Source organism: Saccopteryx bilineata, chromosome 4 (assembly GCF_036850765.1).
Source record: "Saccopteryx bilineata isolate mSacBil1 chromosome 4, mSacBil1_pri_phased_curated, whole genome shotgun sequence".
Taxonomy (NCBI): domain Eukaryota; kingdom Metazoa; phylum Chordata; class Mammalia; order Chiroptera; family Emballonuridae; genus Saccopteryx; species Saccopteryx bilineata.
In genome coordinates this window covers 232,120,517-232,145,149 of record NC_089493.1, presented here as the reverse complement: position 1 = coordinate 232,145,149, position 24,633 = coordinate 232,120,517, and the positions used below count along the sequence as shown (strand labels likewise).

The window sequence follows — 24,633 nt, the reverse complement described above, 5'->3', positions numbered from 1 at the left end:
AAATACCACAAACTGGGTGGCTTAAATAACAGGCACGTAATTCATAAAGTTCTAGAGGTTTAATCTAAGAGGTCCATAATCAAGGTGTTGGCAGATTTGGTTCCGGATAAGAGCTCTCGCTCTGGCTTATAGAGAGCTGCCTTCTTTCTCAGTTCTCTCACGCAGCTGAGAGAAAGAGCTCTGGTCTCTCTTTCTCTCTTTGTCTTACAAAGACACTAATCCCATCATAAAAGCCCCACCCTCATGACCTTATCAAAACTTAATTAGCTCCCATGGGCCCCACTTCCAAATACCATCACATTCATTTGAATTCTGAGGAGTTGCTAACATTCAGTCTATAACACAACTCTAAACCTAAGACAGAATAATTATTTATAAAATAAATTTAACTCCATACAACTTAAATACAAATTATACATGCAAAATAATATGGAGATTTAAAAACAACCAGTTATTTTAAATAATTTAAATATTTAACATTTTAAAATAAAACCTCCTCTCTCCAAGGAAGCCCAATGTCAAAAAACGCTGACTATAATATTTTTTAGTTCACCTCATCCTTTCCTCATCCCCCTATAAAAAAGCCACATCCCTAAACAAGGATTCATGCATCTCTAACACAAGTTTTATTCTCCAATACCTATCAATGTATGTAATCTGAAAATTAGCAGTAAGAATGCCCCAGAAGTCTAAATTTACAACACATCACATTAGGGGAGAATAAAGTAACCAATATTCAGATAATTTTGGACTTAATAATCTGTAGTCAACACCTAAATTTCATCTGGAATCAGAGCAGATCACAGAACACCGATGTAATATCAATCAAAACATTATCACAGCTCGAATATGAAGTAATATGATGCATTTCTCATGTTAGTTTCATTAAAATAGCATCAAACTGCCTGACCTGTGGTGGCGCAGTGGATAAAGCGTCGACCTGGAAAGCTGAGTCACCGGTTCAAAACCCTGGGTTTGCCTGGTCAAGGCACATGTGGGAATTGATGCTTCCTGCTCCGACCCCCTTCTCTCTCTCTCTCTCTCTCTCTCTCTCTCTCCTTCCTTCTTTCTCTCTCAAATTAATAAATTTTTTAAAATTAATTAAAATAGCATCAAATCCACAATACTTTTGCACAGACCTTCTCTGAAGAGAGTAGTTCAAAATTATCATCTTAAAATGTAACTCCTGCTTTGGTTGCTTTTTCTTGTTTCCTTTACAGCACCAGACTATGGTGTGTGTGGTCAGGGGAACAGAGATTATCCTGAAACCTAACAAAGCATGGCCTTAATAATTACACAGAGGGCAAGAGTCTATTTTCCATGCTTCTTCTTTGAAATGTATTCCCTTCACCCACCACCTGTCCACCCTACCCCAGGGCATCAGTCTCTGAGTTGGAGTTGAGATGAATACTTCATATTTCAGTTCTAACCCAACCTCATTTATTTTAAGTCAGCTTTTTTTTTTTTAATCTTCCCTTTTCTGTCACTAAGCCTCAGAGAGTTCTGCACCTGAATGTCATGACTCGAAACGACCTAAGCTGTGTTCTCTGACAGGTGCTTGGGAGAAAATGAGCTGGAAGAAATAGATGTGACCGAGAAAGTAAGAAAGAAAGCTATCAAAATTAAAAAAAAGTGAAAGAAAAGGAAGATATTCAGGAGTTTCTCTCAACCTCTCATTTTCCCAAAATTACATACATTGCTTGACAGCTGTTCTTGATCTCCTTTCATTTTACATTCACAGGATCACAATGATTTCAGGCAGAACACAGGCAATGTTAAGGCCGTGAGAGGTCATTCATCTTCCCTATGAGGAAGAAAAAAATGTGCAGTCATCCCCTCATTCTCAGAGCTACCCATTGTAAATGATGACTTTTATGTCAAACTGGACTTTTCTTCATTCTTTCTTGTATAAATGTATGAGGACTATTCCACATTGAGATAGGTCACCAAGGTAGCATATAGATTTTCCTTCCCTTGAGAACTTTAAAGAAGATAGATATCAAACTGTCTTTGAAGGATGGCAAGAGTCCTTGCCACAGGTTGAGAAATGTATTTAAAAAAAAAACACCTGCTGTCCCTGGTGCTTTATGAGTAAAGGAAGAACAAAACAAAATATTAGCTATGGTCACAGTATAAAACAATTCCTTTCTAATACTAATTCTTTGTTTCCAATGTGGTCATTTTTTTTAATATAATTCTCTACCACCTGACATTAAATGTCAAAGTTAGTACCAACTGGGTTCAGTTGAGCTATAAAACTAATTGACTATTGTTAAAATATCAATGTAGTTTAATGAGCCACAAAACACTAAATTAGAAGACACAACTGCCTTTAATAACTCAGATATACCCAAGTCTGTAGTGTCCAGAAATTACTACAGGATTACTGAGATGTTTATTAAAAGTACTGAATATCTACTGTCTCCTGAGTAGACATGGAATCTAAGATAAAAATAAATTTCTCTGTTTAGAACTTCAAGTACTAACAAGCAATTGGTTTTAAAATAGCACAGGTTGACCAATGCCTGGCATATAATAACAGATGTTGAATAAAAACACTAGAACTAAATTGTTTATTTCTTCTGTCCGTTTTGAGTTGACTGCCTCTTACAATATGCTCAGACTGCTCTCTCCTTCAAGTATGAAATCTAGATCAATAGGTTTGTTTTCTTTTTCATCCAAAGTATAATTGTTTATGTTTAGAATCTTATTGGCTCAATTATTTTATTTTTTTTATTGATTGATTGATTTTAAAGAGATGAGGGCGCAGAGAGAGAGAACAGCATTCATTCGTTGTTCTACTTAGTTGTGCATTCACTGGTTGCTTCACATCTGTGCCCTGACTTGGCTCATTTTATACAACCGAAGTTTATGCTTTCTTTTGTTAATTACTAAGATGGGTATGAATCTTAGAAAATCTTACTAATCATTGCTGAAATAATTTTTATTTTTTTACAATTCAGCAAGACCATTAATTTTCTTCTCTAAATTTACCTCCTCAATCTCAACTAGAAACTGGAAGGGTACAGTAAAAACTAGATTAGCCCCAGACATCAATAATACCTAACATTTATACATAAGTCTCTGACAGTCAGTGATTGTTATCACCCCCAAAATTTGTTATATAATTTATGTGTAATAAAAATTTGCAGAGGTATAAACAAAGATATTGCTACTATCATCTAGATAGAAGAAAGATAGTAATTTTTAGGGGCTTCCTGTGGTTTTAAGATCTTGATGATAAAAAAAACAAGGAATGCTCTGAGCTTTGGGGCATCTCTTAGTAGGTGACATCCTACAACAAAAAAATGTTTCTACTGACTTAACATCTCCTGTGAGATTTTACTTCAAAAGTTGATTTTATTTTGAAAAGCTAACATGAAATCAACAAAGAGATTATTTCTAAAGCAGTTCTTTCAGACACAGCCTTAGAACTAAATGCCCCAAATCATTTATTTTTACTTCCTCTCACTTACAATTAATAGGAAATAGAAGTCTTAAATTTTTCTAAGGTTATCACAAAACAAACAGAAGATATTATTTTGAAAAGAAAATTGATCTCATCTAATTGTCCACCTATGCCCATACAATGAAAATTTATTAAAACCACTGCACTGTAAGAGACACCTTGCTTGTTCCTTCTGTCAGTTAACCTATTAATAGTTAAATTAATTTTAGGTTAGGTGTTTTATTTAGGTTGGGTTTGTTTATTAAAATTTGCAAAGGAACAAATACTCCATTAGAGTCAGCCCCACGTAATTACATCACCTAAAACAGAAAATAATTTTTAGACACAAATTAACAAATACATAGAAACTTTGTTTTGTATTTAGAAGACATTTTATGGCCTTTTTTGTCTCTTTTTTCAAATTTCCTCAAAGCCTCTTATTCTAAGAATTAATTTCCTCTCCCTAGTCAAAAGTTCCTCTTATAACTAAAGTATAAAACTTAGGATCTAGATTTTTCTAAAATTATAGGTTATGACTTAAAACCTAGATTCAGTTGTTTGAAGAGCAGCAACTATAATTAAAACCCTTTTTAAACACTGATTTACCAATTTGATCCTATTTAAACTTTTTAAGAATCAACACACTGACAACTTGCTCATTCAGAAAATAAGCAAGAAAAGTAGGATTATATTCAGATGAGCATACACTCAGTCATGCTCAACAAAAATACTCTGCAAGCTCTGACTGTTTCTGAAATGTCAAATATTTCAGGTTACAAAGATAGACTTTTCTCTAAGTTACTTCTCAATGATAGGAATTGGGTTTGTTCATTTCTACAATGCCTTTGCACCCTCTTATGGCCATTTTAGGATCTACTTCATTGGGAGCAATTTATTCAAGGCTATTCAAAGGTTTCATCTTGTAAATTTGAATTTTTATTAGAATAATGACATTTACACTCTCTACACCTTTAAATTTATGATTTTATAATCCCACATGTTCATTGAAGCTCATACTTCTTCACACTGTTGAGAAACAGAAGTATATAGAGCTGAGGTTACTAGGATAATAATTAGGGAGCAATCCATACTTTCCAATTATGTCTGACATATTAACAAGCTAATAAGGATTTGAGATTCTGCCCTCTCGGCACAAAACAATTCAACAGTAAGGCCGTTAATAGGTATCACAGTTCGTATTTCCTGATACTGAGATGATGAAGTCAACTTAGAATCTATTTGGGCCTGGTTATACGAAGCGTGGAAACTATTAGAACAATATCCTAAACAGAATAGCAGAAATGTGGCTGCCCTCATTAATAAGTAGCAATAGCAAGGTTAAACACACACACACACACACACACTCACACACACACACACACACTTCATAGCTTAAATGACTCACACTATCTCGGAAACATTAAATTCCTTTAAAACTAGAGATCTTAAAAAAAACACCTAAAACCTAATGATCAATTGTCATCTTTCTATTACATTTAATTTGACACCAATTATAAAGACTACCCATTCCTTTCCTGACCTAAAAATCTCTTTGCATTAGCTACATATTTAGAAAACATTTAGAAAAATGTGCAAAGTTTTAATAATAAGCTTTATTTCCAAGTTTATGCTGCTGCCAGTGATAAAGATACCTACTTTGTGGTGAAGAGAAACAACATTCAAACTGCACATTTGTCAGAAGAACTGTAGAAAGTATTTATGAGTAGAACTGTTACATTTCCATATATTTTTTTTTCTTTCCAGGGCAACTACACATTTTAAGATCTTTTTTAACTTGAAGAGAAGTGTAACTTGAGTGTTCTATGGTTCTAAATTCCAATCTATATTACATTCATATTTGTGTCAGAAAAGTACCATATTTCCTCATGTACAAGACGCTCCCATGTATAAGACGCACCTTAATTTGGGAGTCAGAAATTTGAAAAAAAAAGTATTATATAAAGTTATTGAACTCAGGTTTTATTCATCATAAAATTCATACAACTCCTCATCACTGTCTCGGATTGATTTCTCAGTTAGAAGAGGACCAAACTTACTTCAGCAGCGTGATTTCTATTAACTTTTTGCAAACTGTATTACTTTTAACTTGAATTCAACACTACAAAAATCTTTTCTGAGCCAATTTCTGGGAAGAAGGTGGCATAATGTAACCTAATATACTGGTAACAAGTGCAAAACAATGAGCACAAAGACAATAAGTGCAAAAAAGCAGACAATGCAAGTAAAAAAATCTGCAACAATGAGCACAAAAGCAAGCGCGAAACAGCGGGAAATGCAAGTAAACAATCTACAACCACTGTATAAAACGCACCCAATTTTTAGACCCCAAATATTTCGGGTAAAGGTGCGTCTTATACATGGGGAAATATGGCACTTCAGAACCTATACATATACATAAATCAGTAATGTAGGTTTCAAAATATAACTATGCTATTGATGGCACAAGAGAAAGCACTAAGCAAATGTGCAAGAAATCCCGTTCTGAATAACACTTCAGGAGACAGAAAATACAATTTCACCAACCTGATGTCACTTAGTATACAGGATGATGCTCCAAATTTGTAAAGCACCTACCTAATTACAAATAAAATTTTAAAATAAAATTCTGAGTGGTCCATCTGAAAAATGTAATTATCTCTCACCAGTGCCTGCAAGGTATCACTCTTTAGGTTACCAGTGTATAATTCAGTGTGTCAGATGTGCTGACAGCAAATTTATACTTCAGAACAGTAACGTTATTGCCAGTTCCAAAATATTCTTTCTCTACAATTATACTTTCAAAAAATCCTATAAGTCATCTCTCTTACAATGCAACCACATATATTGTCTAAAATACCTTGTTCATATTTCATAAAAACTGAAAAATCTGATAGGAAGTTGACATGTGAAAAACTACCAGCACCTCCTCTCGTATGTGCTCTCTCACAATAACAATGTTGATGACTGGAATCTCTTTTATAACTAAGTGTAGTGTTTAAAAATAAACAGGATACGCTGTGTTAATGGGCATTGCAAATATTCATGATAAAATATACTTGTTCTACAAAAGTCTGATGTGTCCTATAGAAGTCTGAAAATTTAAGTGGATATCCAAAATATAAAACAATTAGATCCATTTGCACGAACACCATTTAGGAAATAGTAACAAGGGTTGTTTGAAAGCAGAGTGACCAAGTACTCACCCTGAACGCGCCTGATCTCGTCTGATCTCGGAAGCTAAGCAGGGCCGGGCCTGGTTAGTACTTGGATGGGAAAGCAGAGTGACCGAGGGGTCTTAAACTACATAGCGTAAAATTCCAGGTCCTTCAAAACCAACCACAAGGCACTACTTTTTTATTTCTTCAGTACTACACATTTCCACATTTAACTCCCTCTACCAGCAATAATTCCCTCTCTTATATTGAGACTTATTATATGGTTACATAAATTATTTCTTTGAATGGCTCTCTCTCCTGATAGATGACCTGATAGAATATGAATTTCTTGAAGGTAGGAACTGAGTTTATTTCACTTTTATATCCCCAATACCTGAAAACTAGTAAGTGAAAAAAGCAGCATGATGCTTCTGAAATCCAAATCATCGTTCTGGAGAACTGTGTTTTAATCTTAGGTTCAATCACTTCACTTTCCAGTTTTCTTATGTAAATAAGTAATAAAACACCTTCCAGGACTGTTGCGAACCGAAAGGACACTTACAAAATGACTAAGCCAGTGTCGGGTAAACAGAGGCTCTGTTACCTGTGCTCAATAAATGTTAGTTGAACTGATCTTTTCATATGACTCGTTCCATCTGTATATTAACTCAGTGTTTCCAGAATTCTCAAAATTTAAACCACTATCTTGTTCCTTTATAATCTTTCTCATATATCATAACTTAAACATAACCAGCTATAAAAATAAAGAATTTTACTGTATATTCAGGCAATTTAAGCATTTGAGGGCAGTAAGTTCAATTTTTTTCCTAAAATAAAATACCCTTTAAAAATATAACTAAAGTTCAGGGTATTCAGCATTATTTTTCTCTTCTGTTTCTCACCAAACAAGAAAAAAAAGTACTTGAATATTTATAAAACTAAGAAAAATGGATGTGCATAATTTTGCCTTAACATATATTTCTGCCTTTTAAACCCAGTTTAAACTCAGAGAAAGGCCAAGAACATAGACTCAATTATTCAGAAAAAAGAAAAGATGCTTTAACTGCAGTGCACATTCAATAGACAAAATCCAAAGAAAGCATTCCTGTCTGAAGTATTTACAAATCAATTCAATATTGATTCGAAATGAGTTGTGCTATAATTTAAAACATAGATTACCCAAGGCCAAACTTGATAAAGTTCTATTTTTAAGGCACTGTCACTTGGCTATACACTTGACCTGAGAATTTTCAAGAAACACTGATTTGCCTAACCTTAAAAAAAAAACACTAATGTATATAAATAATGGATTTAAAGGGGTAATAATTAAGCATGTAATCCTAATAAAATTTCAAAAGTAAAGCCCTGGCCAGTTGCCTCAGCGGTACAGCGTGGCAACTGGCATGTAGAAGTCCCGAGTTCAATTCCTGGTCAGGGCACACAGAAGAAGTGCCCATCTGTTTCTCCACCCTTCCCCCTCTCCTTTCTCTCTATCTCTTGCCCTCCCGCAGCCAGGGCTCCGTTGGAGCAAAGTTGGCCCAGGCACTGAGGATGGCTCCATGGCCTCCACCTCAGGCGCTAGAATGGCTCCAGCCACAACGCAGCAATGCCCCAGATGGGCAGAGCATCGCCCCCTGGTGGGCATGCCAGGTGGATCCCGGTTGGGCGCATGCAGGAGTCTGTCTGGCTGCCTACTCACTTCTAACTTCAAAAAAATACAGAAAAAAATTTTTTTTAAGTACAAAAATCTGTGTTTTGGAGTTAATAATTTAATATCACTGATATCACCTGAAAACAGGTGATGTAGTTCTATTGAAAATAATTTATCCCACATACAATGTATAGAATATGTGTATTTCCATGTCATCTCCTAGTTTTAATGAAATCTTGGAAGAAAATTTTAAGATTTAGTTTTGTTTTGTTTTTCATGGAAAAAACTGTTCCTTGGAGAATCAGTAAATATATTTAAGATTCCTTTTCATTCTATTCAAGTCTCCTGATGACTTACTGCTTTATACTAATACAACTTAAATATTTTTCCATTTTTGTCATTTAGGAGTTTTAAAATGTAGAGATAATAATAACTGTCACTATATAGGTTATTATTTAAAAAGCACCAAAACTAGGGATTCAGAAAGATTCACTTCATTTTAATTACACATCAAGCAAATGGGGTCATGAAGTCAACTATTCAGTTTATTAAGTGGCTAAAATATGTGATTCTTGGAAAAGATAGAATATTTGTTACAATCATTTTGTTCATGATAAAATATAGGACTGAGAGATTGACACTCCCTACCCCCTACCCAATCCTGTTCTCCTCCCCCCAAACTGCAGAAGTCCAGAGAATACAGATGTAGGGAATCACCCGTCTAACCTTGGACCCTCTATGCCCTGGATTGGAGAACTTTAGTGAAAAGCCCTGAGTGAATGTCTCTTGGATGAAAACAGCAAGAAACTGCGTGAGTGACCTTTGTGCAGACACAAAGGAATGCATGTGAATGGGCTTTAGAAAATTAGCCTAGGTTCTAGATTGTCCCTTCCTTTGTGCTTGTTAACTGGCAAAAGAAAAAGAATGAGCTGACCCAAGTTAGCCCTTACTCCATGTCAGCAAAATGGATATTAGTCATTCCTTCCCTTTATCACCTGGCCTCCCTGCCTTGTAATCCTGTTACCTCCGTTCTGCTTCTGATCAATAAAAGCTAAGGGAGAAGGAAATTCAGGCTTCCCTGGGCAGGCCTCCCCCTCTTCCTCTTGACATAAGTTTGTATCTTGAGTAGGTTTCTCCCACATGACACTGGTCGTTCCCTGCAGGCTGGGGTACTACATATGGTAAATAAAATAATAAGTTGCAACTGAGTCTTTTCCTGAGTCTGCCTGAGAAGCAGACCCAATGTAAGTTCTTTTCATACCATTGTCTCCTTCAATAAAATCTCTCCTGGGGCTCAGTTTCTTCTTCTGAGCAATGACCACATGATGTCTCAATTCTATTATAATTTTAAGTGCTCTGACTCTTAATAACCTAAATTAGATTAATAACAGAAATTTCTGCTGTTAGCTAATGTCAGATGACACATGGACATATTAACATGAATATTTAAATAAGCAATATTTAAATATTTCAAGCATTTACATGTATAGATCTACTAAAATCCAAGAAAAACAGTAAACAGTTTTTGACATAACATCCTCAAAAGTTTTCATTGTTTCTAGCAAAATGACACAAAAATTTAAAAAACAAAATGGATTATCTCAATGAAAACAAAATAATTTTCTTTTCCAAGTTCCTTTTCTTTAAAACAAAATAAGAGAAATGCAACAAAATTATGGTCTATGAAACAAATTGTAATTAAAAAGGATATTCTAAATTATTTCCACAAATGTCCATAGCAATTTAAGCCTTCTAAAATGTGTTATCCTGCTGAATCAGAGTACCTTAGCTTATAAAAGTTCTCAAAGTTTGCCAAAAATTTCAAAATAACCACCTTTTTTCAATAAAAGTAAATGATGCTGCTATTACATTTTCTCCTGCAAATTTTAACAGGATCCAAGCTACTAATCTTTCTAATGTAAGTATTCGGTTATAGTATAAATATAAAAGCAAGGATGAAACAAGCTAGCTTTTCTCAGTTAAAACAAAATTCAGTCTCTAAATGAGCATTTTTATTTAAAATAAAATATCTTAACAATTTTAAAATGATTACTCAAATAATTCTTGAAATAAAATTAATTGGCAATAAATGTAGGTCTCTATTTAAAGATTCCTTACTAATTGTGTTATCTGTGTAGAGTTGAAAGAAGCATTCTATTCCAAGCCTATTATATACCTAAAGTCACAACCTTTGCTAGCACTGCCACCTGCTGTTGACTCCTAATTCATTTTCCAGCATATAGAAATACAAATACAAATAGAATTAGAAGGAATAGCATAGACAAATTGGTCTGGAAAACAAGCAGTGACACAGATTTTAAAGACAATTTGTGTGCAAGACACAGACAAAATTTTTTCTGGCAATAGATTAATAAGCCTCTTACTATAAAAGAGGAGTATAATAGGTAACTGAGAAGACCCATAAGACTTTTTGTTTATTCACATTTGATTGAGTCATTTTCACAAGAGCATTATTTATGTGAAAAAAAAGTAGCAGCAATAACCCCCCCGAAAATTGGAATTAATAAAGTTCTTCCAGGAGGAATTCAGTAATTACCTTTTGATTGAGTAAACCATATCTAATAAGTGAGAGAGGATATAAGCATATATGTAGGAAAATAATAAGCAAATGTGGAAAAATTTGTCAATCCAGCTAAAGGATATATGGGAAATCATTTTCAATCTTTTTAACCCTCTTTAGGTTTACAAATTTTCTAAATAAAACCTCAGAGGGAAAAATATAATACACTTATATTTTCAATTTGCTGTACCAGGGTAGCTAAATTTCACAGAAATTATATGATACAAATTTAAGATGTATTTTAAAGTCTGAGAAAAACTGAAATACTTTTTAAAACAATGCTGAGGTTTTCTTTTTCCTCCCATTTTACTGGAACATGATCTACAGCAGCTATGGGTCTTCAGGAAGATGGCTAGTCATGTAGTTGAGGCACAGGGACTATGCTTCTTGGGTAAGGCAAGAACAGAGTGTATAAAAGAACATGAGTATACCCAACAGTTTTATCTTTTACAGTTTAATAGCTTCAAAACTGACCTGTTAGGGCCACATGCTAAACAATGAAACCAGACCATTATCATACACTATACAAAATAATTAATCAGAATGAATTCAAGACTTGAGTGTCAGACCTGAAACCATAAAATACATAGAAGAAAACATAGGCACTAAGTTTCTGGATCGGTCTTAGTTATGTTTTTGTGGATTTGACACCAATGGCAAGGAAAACAGAGACAAACAAATGGGACTACATCACACTAAAATGCATCTGTACAGCAAAGGCAACCATCAACAATAAACAAACAAAACAATCAACCAAATGGGAGAAGATATTTGCAAATGCTATTTCTAATAAGGGGTGAATATCCAAAATATATATATAAAGAAGTCATACAACTCAACAACAAAAAACAAACATTAAAAAATGCAATCAATGAACAACTAAGGTGTCCAAACGAAAAGCTGATGATTGATGCTTCTCATCTCTCCGTTCCTGTCTGTCTGTCCCTATTTATCTCTCTCTCTGACTCTGTCTCTGTAAAAAAAAAAAAAAAAAATGCACAGAGAATCTGACTAGACATATTTTTCAAAAAAGATATACAGATGGTCAACAGACATGTGAAATGATGTGCAACATCACCAATTATTAGGAAAATGCAGATCAAAACCACAGTGAAGTATCACCTCACAGCTGTTAGAAGGCTATTAAAAAGACAAGAAATATGTGTGGAAAGATTGTGGAGAAAAGAAAACTTGTGTAAACTGTTGGAATTATAAATTAGTGCAGCCACCAATAAAAAAAAGTGTGGTAATTCCTCAAAAAATTAAGAATAAAACTACCATATGAATCAGCAATTCATGTTCTGGGTATTTAATTTGAATAATATGAAAAGACTAATTCAAAAAGTTATATTCACCCCTATGTTCACTAAAACAATATTTACAAAGCCAAGGTATGGAAACAGCGAACGTGTCCATTGGTAAATGAATGGATAAAGAACACGTATACATAGACATGCAATACAACTCAGTCACAAACAAAGATGAAATATTGCCACATACGGCAACATGAATGGATCTTGAAGGTATTATGCTAAATGAAATAAGTCAGACCAAAAAGGAAATCATATTTCACTCATATGTGGAATACAAACAGAAAAATAAAACAAAAACAAATTCATAGATACAAACAACAGATCAGTGGAGGGAAAAAGCTATGGCAAGAAGACAAAATTGGTAAAAGGGGGTCAAATATACAATGATTAATGAAAACTAGAATTTTGGTGGTCAGCAAGCTACAGTGTGTACAGATATCAAACTATAATGTTATATACCTGAAACATAATACAGAAATAATCCTGTTAATTTTATTAATATTAAATTATATTTCATTATAAATATTTACTAATATTTATATAAAACAGGATGGGGCAAGAGTAGGTTTACAGTTTTCCATATGGAAAATATAGTAATTAATAAATAACAATATCAGAATAAATTGTTTTAGATACAACTGTAAACCTACTTTTGCCCCACCCTGTATGTAAATGTTAATAACCAATGTTACCTCAATTTTAAAAAATGACCTGTTAGTTGCCTTGAAAGCTCTATCAGTGTGCTTTTATTTCCCTGTTTATCAAATATTTAGAAACCACTGCTGAGAACTTCTTTAAAATGTATTCACGAGGATTTTATTACTGTCATAAAGAAAAAATTCATTTCAAAGATGCTTAATTTTTACCAAGAAACAGACAGTTTTGGGGTTGTCTAAGCCTCTCTCTTGAGTTTTCCTTCTCATCTTCCCTATCCACACAGATTTAAATTCCATGGACCTAGCTGGTCATAGCCTACCAGACAATGCTTTTCTCTTCTGGGAGTTCAGAATGGGATTCAGAAAGGATAGTTCAGTCTCTGTTAGTGATGATAGGTAAACACAAGAGCTATAAGGTTGCCACTGAGAACAAAATGCATAGAAAAGTAGAGAGAAGTGCCAAAAGGCAAAGAAAAAATAAGGAATGATATGCACAGGGAAAAAAAAGAAGGAAAGAAGACAATACAAAAAGAGAGATGGAATAATGCCTAACAGCCACATGAGCCCAGCATGGTTCCACGGTTTTCCAGAGTATCCATAACCCTCCTCCCGATCATGCTCACCCTAGTTTGCTGAGGTATTGTTTCTTGAAGGTAAAAAAGCCTTAACTCCAACAATTCGTTGACACAAGAGATACAGAGACAATTTAATACAACAAAAATATTTAAACCACATCTAATAATAAAAACACTGAAAGATGTAGATATGCCTTTGAAATACAATTTTAGAAATAAGCACCCTCCACAGAAAACTGCAATATGTTTCTTGAACAGAGTTTATACCTAGGAATCACCATGGTACCTATGGTAGATTGTATTATGTATTCAAAACATTTGCTCTTCCTTCTTATAAATGTACTTTCTAGTGACTCTCCCTATGAAAGAAATATATTTTCTACTGCTACTATCTCAGGCTTGGCCACATGAATTTAGCCAATTCAAAGAAAGTCCAAGTGACTTGTGTCGTTGCCAAACAGGAACTTGAATGCTATCTTGTAGTTTCACAGAGGCATTCTTTTCTCTCTGACTACAGGAGAAAGAACAATGTGAGGTTGTGTTACATGTCAACCCACAATGGACTTGTAACATTAACCAAAAATAACCCGTTCTGTTGCAAGTCACTGAAATTTAGGAGTTGGTTGGTAACATGGTATAACCTGACAAAAACATGTCTCAAATAGATTTTCATTATAAATAAAATAATGGGTAAAAAAGTGAATATTTAATTCTGGAGTTCATTTAAATATTTCCAATAAACTTATATTTTAAGTAAGTCCTTTCAGTTTTCAAGCCATCCTACTGTTGATTTTAAGGATCTTTATATATAATACTTACCAAAGGATAGTTTTAATACTTCCTCCATGTTTCTAAGAATTTCTAACAAATTCACCTAAACTAAGTATTTTTAATATATTTCAAAGATATTCTTATTTTAGCATCTGTACTTTACTAAAAAAAACAGTGACCATATAAGATTTTAAAAATAATACAGGGGGTCCTTGGGTTAGGACAATCTTGGCATACAATGTTTCAAGTTTATGACACTCACTTCCATAGAAGCTTAAAAAAATTGAGACTTGAGTGTTTCAGCTTACACCATTAGCATGATACTTACTGACTAGGTCAGAGAACTAGTTTTGTTGCATGTGGCAGAAGAATATGCAGTAACTCGGCATATGAATGGGGAGTTGGTGTCTCCCAGCACGCTTACCTACGCCATTTTGGACTGTTAAAAGCACAAGTATTCTGTTTGTGTTAGGCTACGGTGTGTTTCGACTTACACCAAAATTTGGGCTACATCACTGCTGTAGGAATGGAATTGTGTCATAACCCGAGGACCTGCTGTATATGGTTTGACAAAAGTTCATAATAAATTTTATATTCTCGTTCTATATTATAAAAACAACTTGATATCAATTCTTCCACCTGATCAATGGTGGTGCAGTGGATAAAGCATCAACCCAGAACTCCAAGTCACTGTGGCTCAAAACCCTGAGGGTGCTGGCTTTGAGGGTGGGCTTGTTAAAGCAGGGTCACTGGCTTGAGCAGGGTATTATCCACATGACCCCAAAGCTCACCAGCTTGAGCCCCAAAGGTTGCTGACATGAAAAGCCCAAGGTCATTGGCAAGGGGACCCAGTCATATGTAAGCTCAATGTATAATTAAAGTGAGAGCAACTTTTTTTGTGTCTGTATGACAGAGACAGAGAGAGGAACAGGAAGGAAGAGATGAGAAGCATCAATTCTTCAGCAGTACCTTAGTTGTTCATTGATTGCTTTCTCACATGTGCCTTGGAGGGGGGAAGCACAACAGAATGAGTGACACCTTGCTCAAGCCAGTGACCTTTGGCTCAAGCCAGAGACCATGGGGTCATGTCTATGATCCCACACTCAAGCCAGCAACCCCGTGCTCAAGCCAGATGAGTCCGTGCTCAAACTGGCAACCTCAGGTTTTGAACCTGGGTCCTCTGAGTCCCAATCCAATGCTCTATCCACTGTGCCACTGCTTGGTTAGGTAAAGTGAGAGCAACTTGATGATCCTCACCCTTCTCTTGCTCCCTATCTATCTCACTCTCTAAAAACAATAAAAAATCAAATTAAATTCTTCCAAGTGGTACAAACCAAAAGCAATTGTTAAAACCACTCCTCATCTCTTGGTCATTTTATAACATCAATGGTCTTAAGTCTTATATGTTCCAGGTATAAAATTTGCTTTTGTCTAAGTCTCTTTTCCTGAGAAAAATATGTCATATTTCATAGAGTTATGATAATTAGAAAATATAATTAAATCTGAGGCTAATTCTATTCATCTGTCACTAAGATTAGTTTTGTGACCTTAGGGAAGTCATTCAACTTCTCTGAGTAAAGAGGCGTAGAAAATCAAGGATAATAATCTACGCCTACTGCATAGAATACGAATCAACTAACACTATAACTCCTTCCCAGACCCCCAGAAAAGGGAGGGGGCCACATGGCCACAATAGAAAAAGCAGAATAGATGATTACATATAGTTTCCACAAACTTCAGTATGAAGATTAAATGGTTGAAGAATCAAGTAGTGTTAGAGATGATTATTATTTCTCTATTAACCCCATCATTATAACCACAATAAACTATATTAATGACATAATTTTTTCATGCAATTCACTATTTTATTCTAGGTGATTATTTCATAAAACTTTCCATTTCAAGGAGAAAATACTGTAGTTTAATGGCCTTAACAATAAAGATATTAAGAATTAATCCCAATTGTTTTAAATTATATATGGAAATGTTTTTCTAAGCTCTTTACATGTATTTACTCATTTATTCCTTTAACAATTCTGTCACTATGTATTAATTATTCTAATATTCAGATAAGAAAATAGACATAGACTAAAGGAACTGGCCCAAAGTCACAGCTTTTAAGTAGCAGGGTCAGGTTTTGAACCCAAGCAGGCAGTATTAAAATCCATGTCAACCAAATGTTATCATACTCACATGAGTAAAGCAAAAAGAATTTGGAGAAGAAATGAAATGTAGTTTTGCCAAGAAAATAATAAACTATTGTTTCATACATATATACATATCAAGTATGTCTTTTAAGTAATTCCATTTATTAAATTACTGAAGTTTCAAATTGGTAGAAATCATGTGAATGTATCTACTAATATAAATGCTGTTGGTCTAAATCCATTACTTTCATTGCAATAATTTATTTCTTTCATTGTTATTGACAAATCAACTTTGAAAAGCCCATTTTTATTTCAATAAAGCTGAGAAATTTTATTCTGTGAGCTAGATGTGTCCTTAGTCATGAAAAGATAAAATCAGAAAAAGTTAGGTAAAGATGACAAAAAAAAAAGTCCCAAGGAATGACCCTGTATAATAAATAGTTCACAGCAAATACTTAGTGGAAAAAAACAACAACAACAACAACACATCTTAGATTAAGATTTGAATGTTAATGATAATTTCTTGCAAGCTATTACTTTTATAAAGATGCACCATTTAAACAGAGAAATTTCAACTCTTGACTTGAAAAATTACTCAATAGCTGAAAAATATTTTCCCAAATTTGAATTATATTCAAAATCATCAAGAAAGAATCACAAGATTCAATTTAATTTAAATAACTTTATTTTGACATGTTCAAATAACTGAGTCTTTAAAGAAATAAGAAAGAAAATAACCTAGCCCTGGTATCAGAGAAAGGTGACTAAAATGCATTACTTTCAGGAGAAAAGAGTCGATCATTTCCAAGCAGACCATTTGACTCATTAAAAGAACTAATTTGCCCAAAATGAGCCAAGATTTTATGATTGGTCCATTATGAAAAGGGAGATCTTAGGCATTTTATTCTAATTTTTCAAATTAAAAAACTTAAATAGATTGAATACAAAAAGAACTCCTACACTTTTACATCTAAATTTGTTCAAAGACAAATTATCAACAGAACAGAAATTTGGCTATATCTTATTGTCACTGAATAATAATTACTAGAGTGAGTCAAATAGATAAAAATCAGTTTCTGTAAATTCTCAAAACAACTTTTCTTGGTAGTATAAACTACATAGAACTAAAACAACTGGGAAATGACTACATTGTAGCTTTTAAGAGGCTTGGTGAGGATCATATATAGTTTTCTAGAATATATCTGTTGCTTTTCTAACAATATCAATAAGCCTAAGAGGGGATCTACACACATTTCCAAGTTTCAATAACAGACAAGTATTAAATAACTAAGCCAGTACAATGCACTATTCCCAAATAGAATGTTAGGCAAATATCTTCAGAGAGATAACATGATTGTCTCACTCTATTGTCAATGAATGATCTATAATAAAAGTTGTTTTTTAGGCTTAACCTAGAACTGTGCCCTATGGGAAATAAATAGTCTTTGTAAAATATGTTACAGTATACTAATAAGGATGAAGAAGAAACACAACTGATGAACCAGCAAATCTGCTCTGACTTATTTGGTCTTTGCTGAATGAATTTGAATATCATCAAAATACATTATCCTTATATATAACCTGCTTTCTATGATCTGCTCTGTCCTCACACTCATTCCAAAAGGTACTTTAAGCACTTCAATATTTTACGTACTTGTGCTGGTCCTATGGCATTATGTAAAACAATATTATTTTCTAAAGGAGAAAAATGAAGCGTTCCATAAAAAAAAAAGGTTATCAGGTGAGTATTTAGGACCTAAAGAAAAACAGACAACATTTACATAGTAGTATTTATATTTGATACTGATATATACCGTATTTCCCCATGTATAAGATGATCCCAAGTAGAAGACGCATCTTAATTTTGGGGCCCGAAATTTGAAGAAAAAATGTATTACATGAAGTTATGTATCATAAAATTCATACAGCTCCTCATCTCTGTGAAAACTCCCATCCATTAGCTTGTCCTCATCTGTGTTTGATGACAAATCACTGTCTTCAACAATGAGCTCAAAAACAAGTGCAAAAAAGCAGGAAATGCAAGTAAAAAAATCCACAACCACTGTATAAGATGCACTCAGTTTTTAGACCCAAATTTTTTCGAAAACATATGTGTCTTATACATGGGGAAATACAGTAATAAACAGCACTTCTCATTTAAAAATAATGCAGAATATCTTCTCAGAATATTTACCAATTGACCATTAAGGAACCATGGAGACCTGGGTTAAAATTCTCCTTATACCAATAACAGATTTTTATCTTGAATGCACCTGTTAATTCCTCTCTCCCTTTGGCTTTAACAAAATTAGATATATTTTGCGTAACTGACCTCCATTAAGTTTAAATTCAGGAAAAGAAAAAGATTTGACAATGGAATTCGGCTAATTCAAGTACTATTCTCCATTAACATTTTAAGAACTCCTTACCCATTTTTGGATGAATGAATGAATGAATGAATGAATGAATGAATGAATGAGTTCAAATTTTGTGTCAGACCAAAGTACTTGGTCCTACATAAAAAGTATCACATTGATAGTCCTGTTGCCAGAAAACTTCCATCTGATTTAAATTTGAAATGTTTTCATCCACAGCAGGTAACTTTTTAACAAGGACAAAATGGAATATTACATGAGATGTCCCTGATGGCATTCTGTAATAGTTCCTCATCTTGGCTTTCTAAGTACTTCACATGGCCTTCAGTGGCATAGCTCCTCTCTTAAATTACTCTAGCTTTCTCACAATTCTATCAGATTTATATTGAAACTGGCTAGACAGCATAGTGACACTAAATGGATTCTCAAAGATATTTTACAAGAACTTAAAATACACATGGCATTTTTAACAATAATGTTAACAATCATCACATATAATGTTAAAAATCAGGCTTTTATTCTCAAAATATATAAATACCTTTTGGAAGGGAAAAGAGATAGAATAGTCTTGTAATTTTTCAAAATAAAAATGTATTAGATGCAGACGGACAGTTCAGTTCAGAGACTAAGAACAAAATTCCAGCCAAGTTTCAAAAAGTGTTTATTAGTCATTCTAAATTTCATTCCTCTTTTAATGTATTCTGAGACTATCACAGCAATCAGCATTATATTATTGTGTAGTGACAGCTTAGGAGGCAACAGAAATCCTCTCTGGGATATTGAAATCAGACAAGTTGGGGACAGCTGACAGAGCACTGTTAGGGCATTTTGTTTAGAAATAGCAGGTAAGGTGCCCTCTAATATAGTAAAACTATCTCAGTTTTTCACTCCAAATTTTTAGATTTAGTTCTGAACTAAACCTACATGGGACTCAAAAACAGACTGTATTCACCTCCAATAGTAAATTAACTGACATGTGGGCACATAACATGCGGCTTTAAATATAGTACTAAATTACCCCATCCTCCGTAGAAATAGAATGGACTCTGACTCATAGAGCGGGTAACAAACCTAAGATTCTCAATCACAGTTGAAGGAATTTACGTGCTCTGCAGACATTCACTCTCGTAGAAGGTCATAGCTGCACAGCCTCAGAAATAATCCCTGCTGACCGCCTGGCAAAGTGCCTGAGGCATCACTCCTGAGAGGCATAACTCCACTTCTTTCAAGGCTAGAGGTCAAAGCTATGATCACAGCTCGGTCAAATTTAAAGGAAAAAAGTATCTGGGGTCAAAAATATCCTAAGGAAAAATACAAAACTGAAACTGAAATATATATATTTCAGCTAAAGCATGGTGATGAAAAACCTGTTACAGAATATTAAATTTAGATTTCTTTTCATCTGATAGCTTCAAAATAACTAAACTAAAACTATTGAATAGAGAATCTGATGGTTGTCACGCTGCAGTTTTGAGGACATTTTTAAATGCTACGAATCCATTTAAATTTTCATCAGCCTAGACATTTTAAGTAAGAAAAAAAAAAAACAAGCTTGAGCGACTTAAACATGAAATGTGAACAGCAGCTCATGAGTAAATTATTGCATCAATTAAGTTGAGTACACAGAAAGAATACTGCTCTTTCAAGCGACGTCATGCTGCCTCTGAGCAGACAGACTCACATCATGGTTGCTGCTTCATAAAACACAACTCATACAGCAAAAGGGCAAGACAATTTGTAAATAAGTATAAACTGCTATTTGGTAGTACTATATAAAATACAGAAATTGATGTTTGTGTGAAAAATACAGTCATTTCATAGATTTCTAAAGGTGAAAAACTCTGAAAATTGATTTTGAAAATCATAAAACAGATGAAATTGCCATTAAAATCAGCAAAAGCAGCTTGGTACCCATAAAAATCATAAATGAGCATATTAAAAGATTAAAGGTATATCTGGATGTACATGTGTAAAGGGTAAAGTGTTTTATTTTGGTCATTTCTGCCAGGGGCTATTACATGCTATCATTTTCAGCAAGGGGAAATGAATTTGCAAAAGAGTGAGCACAGCAGGCCTTAAATCAGACAAGATGGGGACTGCTGACAGGGCACTGTCCACAATCTGCCTACCAGGCCCCTGGACTATCAGGATTTTATGGTATGTTTTTTCTGACACATCTGTAGCTTAGTAGAATATACGACCTCTTCATCTGCTAATATACTTTTATCTCTAAGTTTGGTCCTCCTCTTTTAAGGGACAAGGTTTTACCCTGGCAAGAAGAAAAGGAAAAGCCCCAATTTTGTCAAGCCATGCTAAGGTGCTAAAAATTTTGTTATAGCCATCCTCAGCACCTGGGGCCAACACATTCAAATCACTGAAGCCATGGGTGCAGGCAGGAAGAGATAGAGAGAAGGTGGGGGGGTTGTCAAAACTCAGTCCAGAGGTTACCTCCTTATTGTTTTCTGTATTATTCTGTATAGATTAGGTCATGGCAAGGTAGCAACTTACCCCTAAAATCTCAGTGGTGTACACCAAAAGGTTCACTTCTCACTCATTCAAAGTCCACTGCAACTTTGGCAGCTCCCCATGGCAGCTCCCTCCCAAGGAGAAATGCCAATCCCATCTCCTTGTGACTTGGTCATCTTCTTCTTTTATTTTTTTATTTAAGTGAGATAAGGGGAGATAGACTCCTGCATGTGCCCCAGCCAGGTGGCAACCCCCATCTGAGGTCAATGTTCTGCCCATCTGGGGCCATGCTTATAACCTAGCTATTTTTAGCACCTGAGGCAGAGGCTCCACATAGCCATCCTCAGCACCTGGGGCCAACACGCTCAAATCACTTGAGCCATGGGTGCAGGGGAGGAAGAGAGAGAGAGAAGGGGGAGGGAGGAGAAGCAGATGGTTGCTTCTCGTGCATACTCTGACTAGGAATTGAACCTGGGACTTTCACACACCAGGTCAATGTTCTACCACTGAGCCAACCGGTCATGACTTGGTCATCTTAACATGCCACACTCAGACTGCCATAACACTGTAATAAAGATCTAGATGGCAATTTACTGTCTTATAGCTGCTTTGGCCCAGAGGGGCAGCCCTTCTGTCCACAGTGTACTGCTTAATTCTAAAGAGCCTGGACCACATCCTGTTCCTAGATCTGGAAGGAGCAAAAATATAAATAGGAAAGCATAAGAGTTCTCCTAGGTAATAAGCCAGTCTTTCTAAATCAGTGAGACAGTTTTTATTGCATACTCTTGGGGGGAATATGGCTAAAAATATATGTTGGGGCCATAGATAGCTTAAGAAAGATATCTAATGCTAGGCTAAAGAGTTTTAACTTTTTCTTGTGGATATTGAGGAAACTTTAAGTTTCTGAATGGGAGTGTAATGAACTGAAAACATTAAGACATTAACATCTATGATGGCACCATTAATATCCTTGGAAAGTGAACTCCTATAGTATAGGATCTGTATGTTTGGATTCTCCAGAAAAGGACTGCATGCATAGAATTATTCAGTCACCCATTTGGAATGGAATCATCAGTACAAAAACTGTGGTATCTAAAGAGCATTTCTTACTAAAAGGAATCGAGGCTCCATGGAGAAAGGGCTGGTTTCAAGTCTGTGCAGAATATTTACAAGATGAGTCTAAACCATTTTTTCATGCCAGAAAGGAAGTAAACTATCAAACAGTACAGTGGCTTGGTCAAAAGAACTCAGGAGCTCACTTGAGAGGGTTCCCACTAGCCATTTTGCAACTCTAAATGAAATAATGGACCTATGCAATAATCATCAATGGCTGCCAAAACTACTATTAGCTGAAAAGTTAATGAGAAAATTTATGTTGTTTATCACAAATCTTATCAAATTGACAACACCTGAACCCAATAACCAATTATAGCATGACAAAAAGAGAGACAAGACAGTGTGTACCTTTTAATATAATGCAATAGGAAGTGAATATGAAATCTTTTTGCCAAAAAAAAAAAAAAAGCTTAACCTAGATAATCCTGTAGCTTTAACTACTAATTTATAAAACATGCAGGAGAAAGGAAACCATAGGAATACAATTTGCAAAATTCAGAATGTGGTAAATTTTATACAGCAAATGATCACTATTCTTTAACAAATAAACTGCAAGAAAAAAATAGAGGTGAATCTATAGATAAAAAAATCAAATGTAAAGTGGAAACTTTGTTTAGGTCCTAATTCAAGTAAATAAATACAAAATAAAATATATATGATGATTCAATTTGATGTCGATTGTCTTATAATACTACAGAATTATTTTAAAATGTAAGTTGCACTAATGTTATTGTAGTAACGTTCTTTTTAAAAACCATTTTATATTGTAGCCTCAGTTGTGTTTCAGCTCCAGGCTCCTAAAAGTAGCAAAAACCAGATGAAGTAGTGCCCTGGCTGACATCAGGATCAGCAGCAATGATTAATAACTCCCTAGTTTAGCACCAGCCAATCAGTAGAGACCAAGACCCTAAAAGGACACAGCTGTAAAGCTGATGAATATCCACTGAGATTCTCCCCTGAGAACTCCAAGAGGAAGGATCCTCCAAAAACCCCTAAAACAAAGGATCCAGGGTGTGTTCTTTTACACACTTCCGTGCCTCTTCTTCCCCCTTTCTTCTCTCAAAACTATATACCTTTGCTTTCTTTCTCCTAAGCTCCCAGGGCCCTTACTTTGCCTCTAATTTGCTGCTACCTGAATCCACAGAGCCCAGATAGCTCACTTCTTCCATGGCTCATTTCTTCCACTTCTGTGACTCTCTAATAAATTTTTGTTTATATTTGAGTTCCTTGGCTATGAATTATTTTCTTAGCCAAACTCAAATACTGAGGTCTAACATCTGGTGCAATTTCCCATTAACATAATGACTAAAATCCAGGCAGGAAGCAACAGTCAACCTTAAGAGATTCCTTAATTGTTGCTGATTTCCCAAGAGCCAATTTAGTAAACAAGAAACCTGTAAGTTTAAAAACTGCCAACTCCTACCTTTGTAATTGCGGACTCAGGTAACTTCTGTAGGTTTCGGAGCATGAAAGGGGAGGAACTAAAATAATAACAGCAACAATAATAATTGTGTTGAGGGTACTACTAGCTCTAGACTTAGCACTGTCCTGATAGTAAGGTAACCAACTTTTTTACAATGAAAAGAACAAAAATAAATTCAAGAAAACAATATCATAAATAAAAGAAACATTGTATTCATTGCAACAATACACTATAATATGATAAATGCATAACAAAAACATTCGTAATATTTTATATTGTAATTATGCTTACATGCCTATTAATTTTTAATAATAATTAGAAAAAAGTACTCATTTAGATACAAATACATCACATCACACGCAATGGATCGACTCTGCATCGATCGAATACAGACATTTACAGATTAGTCTTCCAATATCAAAAAGGAGAACATGTAGGAGGACACTTTTCAAGAGAGGACGGAACTTACAAAAGGACTGTCCTCCCTAAAGGAGGACAATTGATCACCTTACTAATAACTCCACGCATTATACTATTTATACCTTAGAACAACCCAAGAAAATGTGGGCACTTGGTACGTACTTTCTAAAGGACTATGGGAATGAGGTGGGCATTAACATAAGGTGCCATTTTACATATGAGGAGATTCAGGTTCAGAGGTCAACACCTTGTTTAAGGTTACATACTGTAATGTCTTGGTCCAGTTCTGATTCCAGTTTTGCTTAACATAAAAGAATGCTTAGAACACTCCATTGCATTGAATATTATCAGCTGGATGCAAAATATTGTAAAACTTTAAACCGGTTCCACAGAGCTAGAGTTATACATTGCCAGCACCATACTCTACACAGCTCATTCTCACCCGGAAGAATAACCAACCCTTCACTCACCTCCAGGAAGCCTATTGTCCTAGCCCAGAACTCGCGCCGGACTGGACATTCCGGAATGTTTTCCTG

General features: G+C 34.7%; 1 long non-coding RNA gene across 1 annotated transcript in view; it reads right to left on the bottom strand.

The window, feature by feature from the left end:
• LOC136336291 (uncharacterized) overlaps positions 1 to 24,629 on the bottom strand; it is a 71,947-nt gene extending 47,318 nt beyond the window's left edge. The window contains exon 1 of the long non-coding RNA XR_010731406.1: positions 24,568 to 24,629. This is a non-coding gene — a long non-coding RNA (uncharacterized lncRNA). The remainder of the gene's footprint in view (positions 1 to 24,567) is intronic.
• Between the last annotated feature and the right edge of the window lie 4 nt (positions 24,630 to 24,633).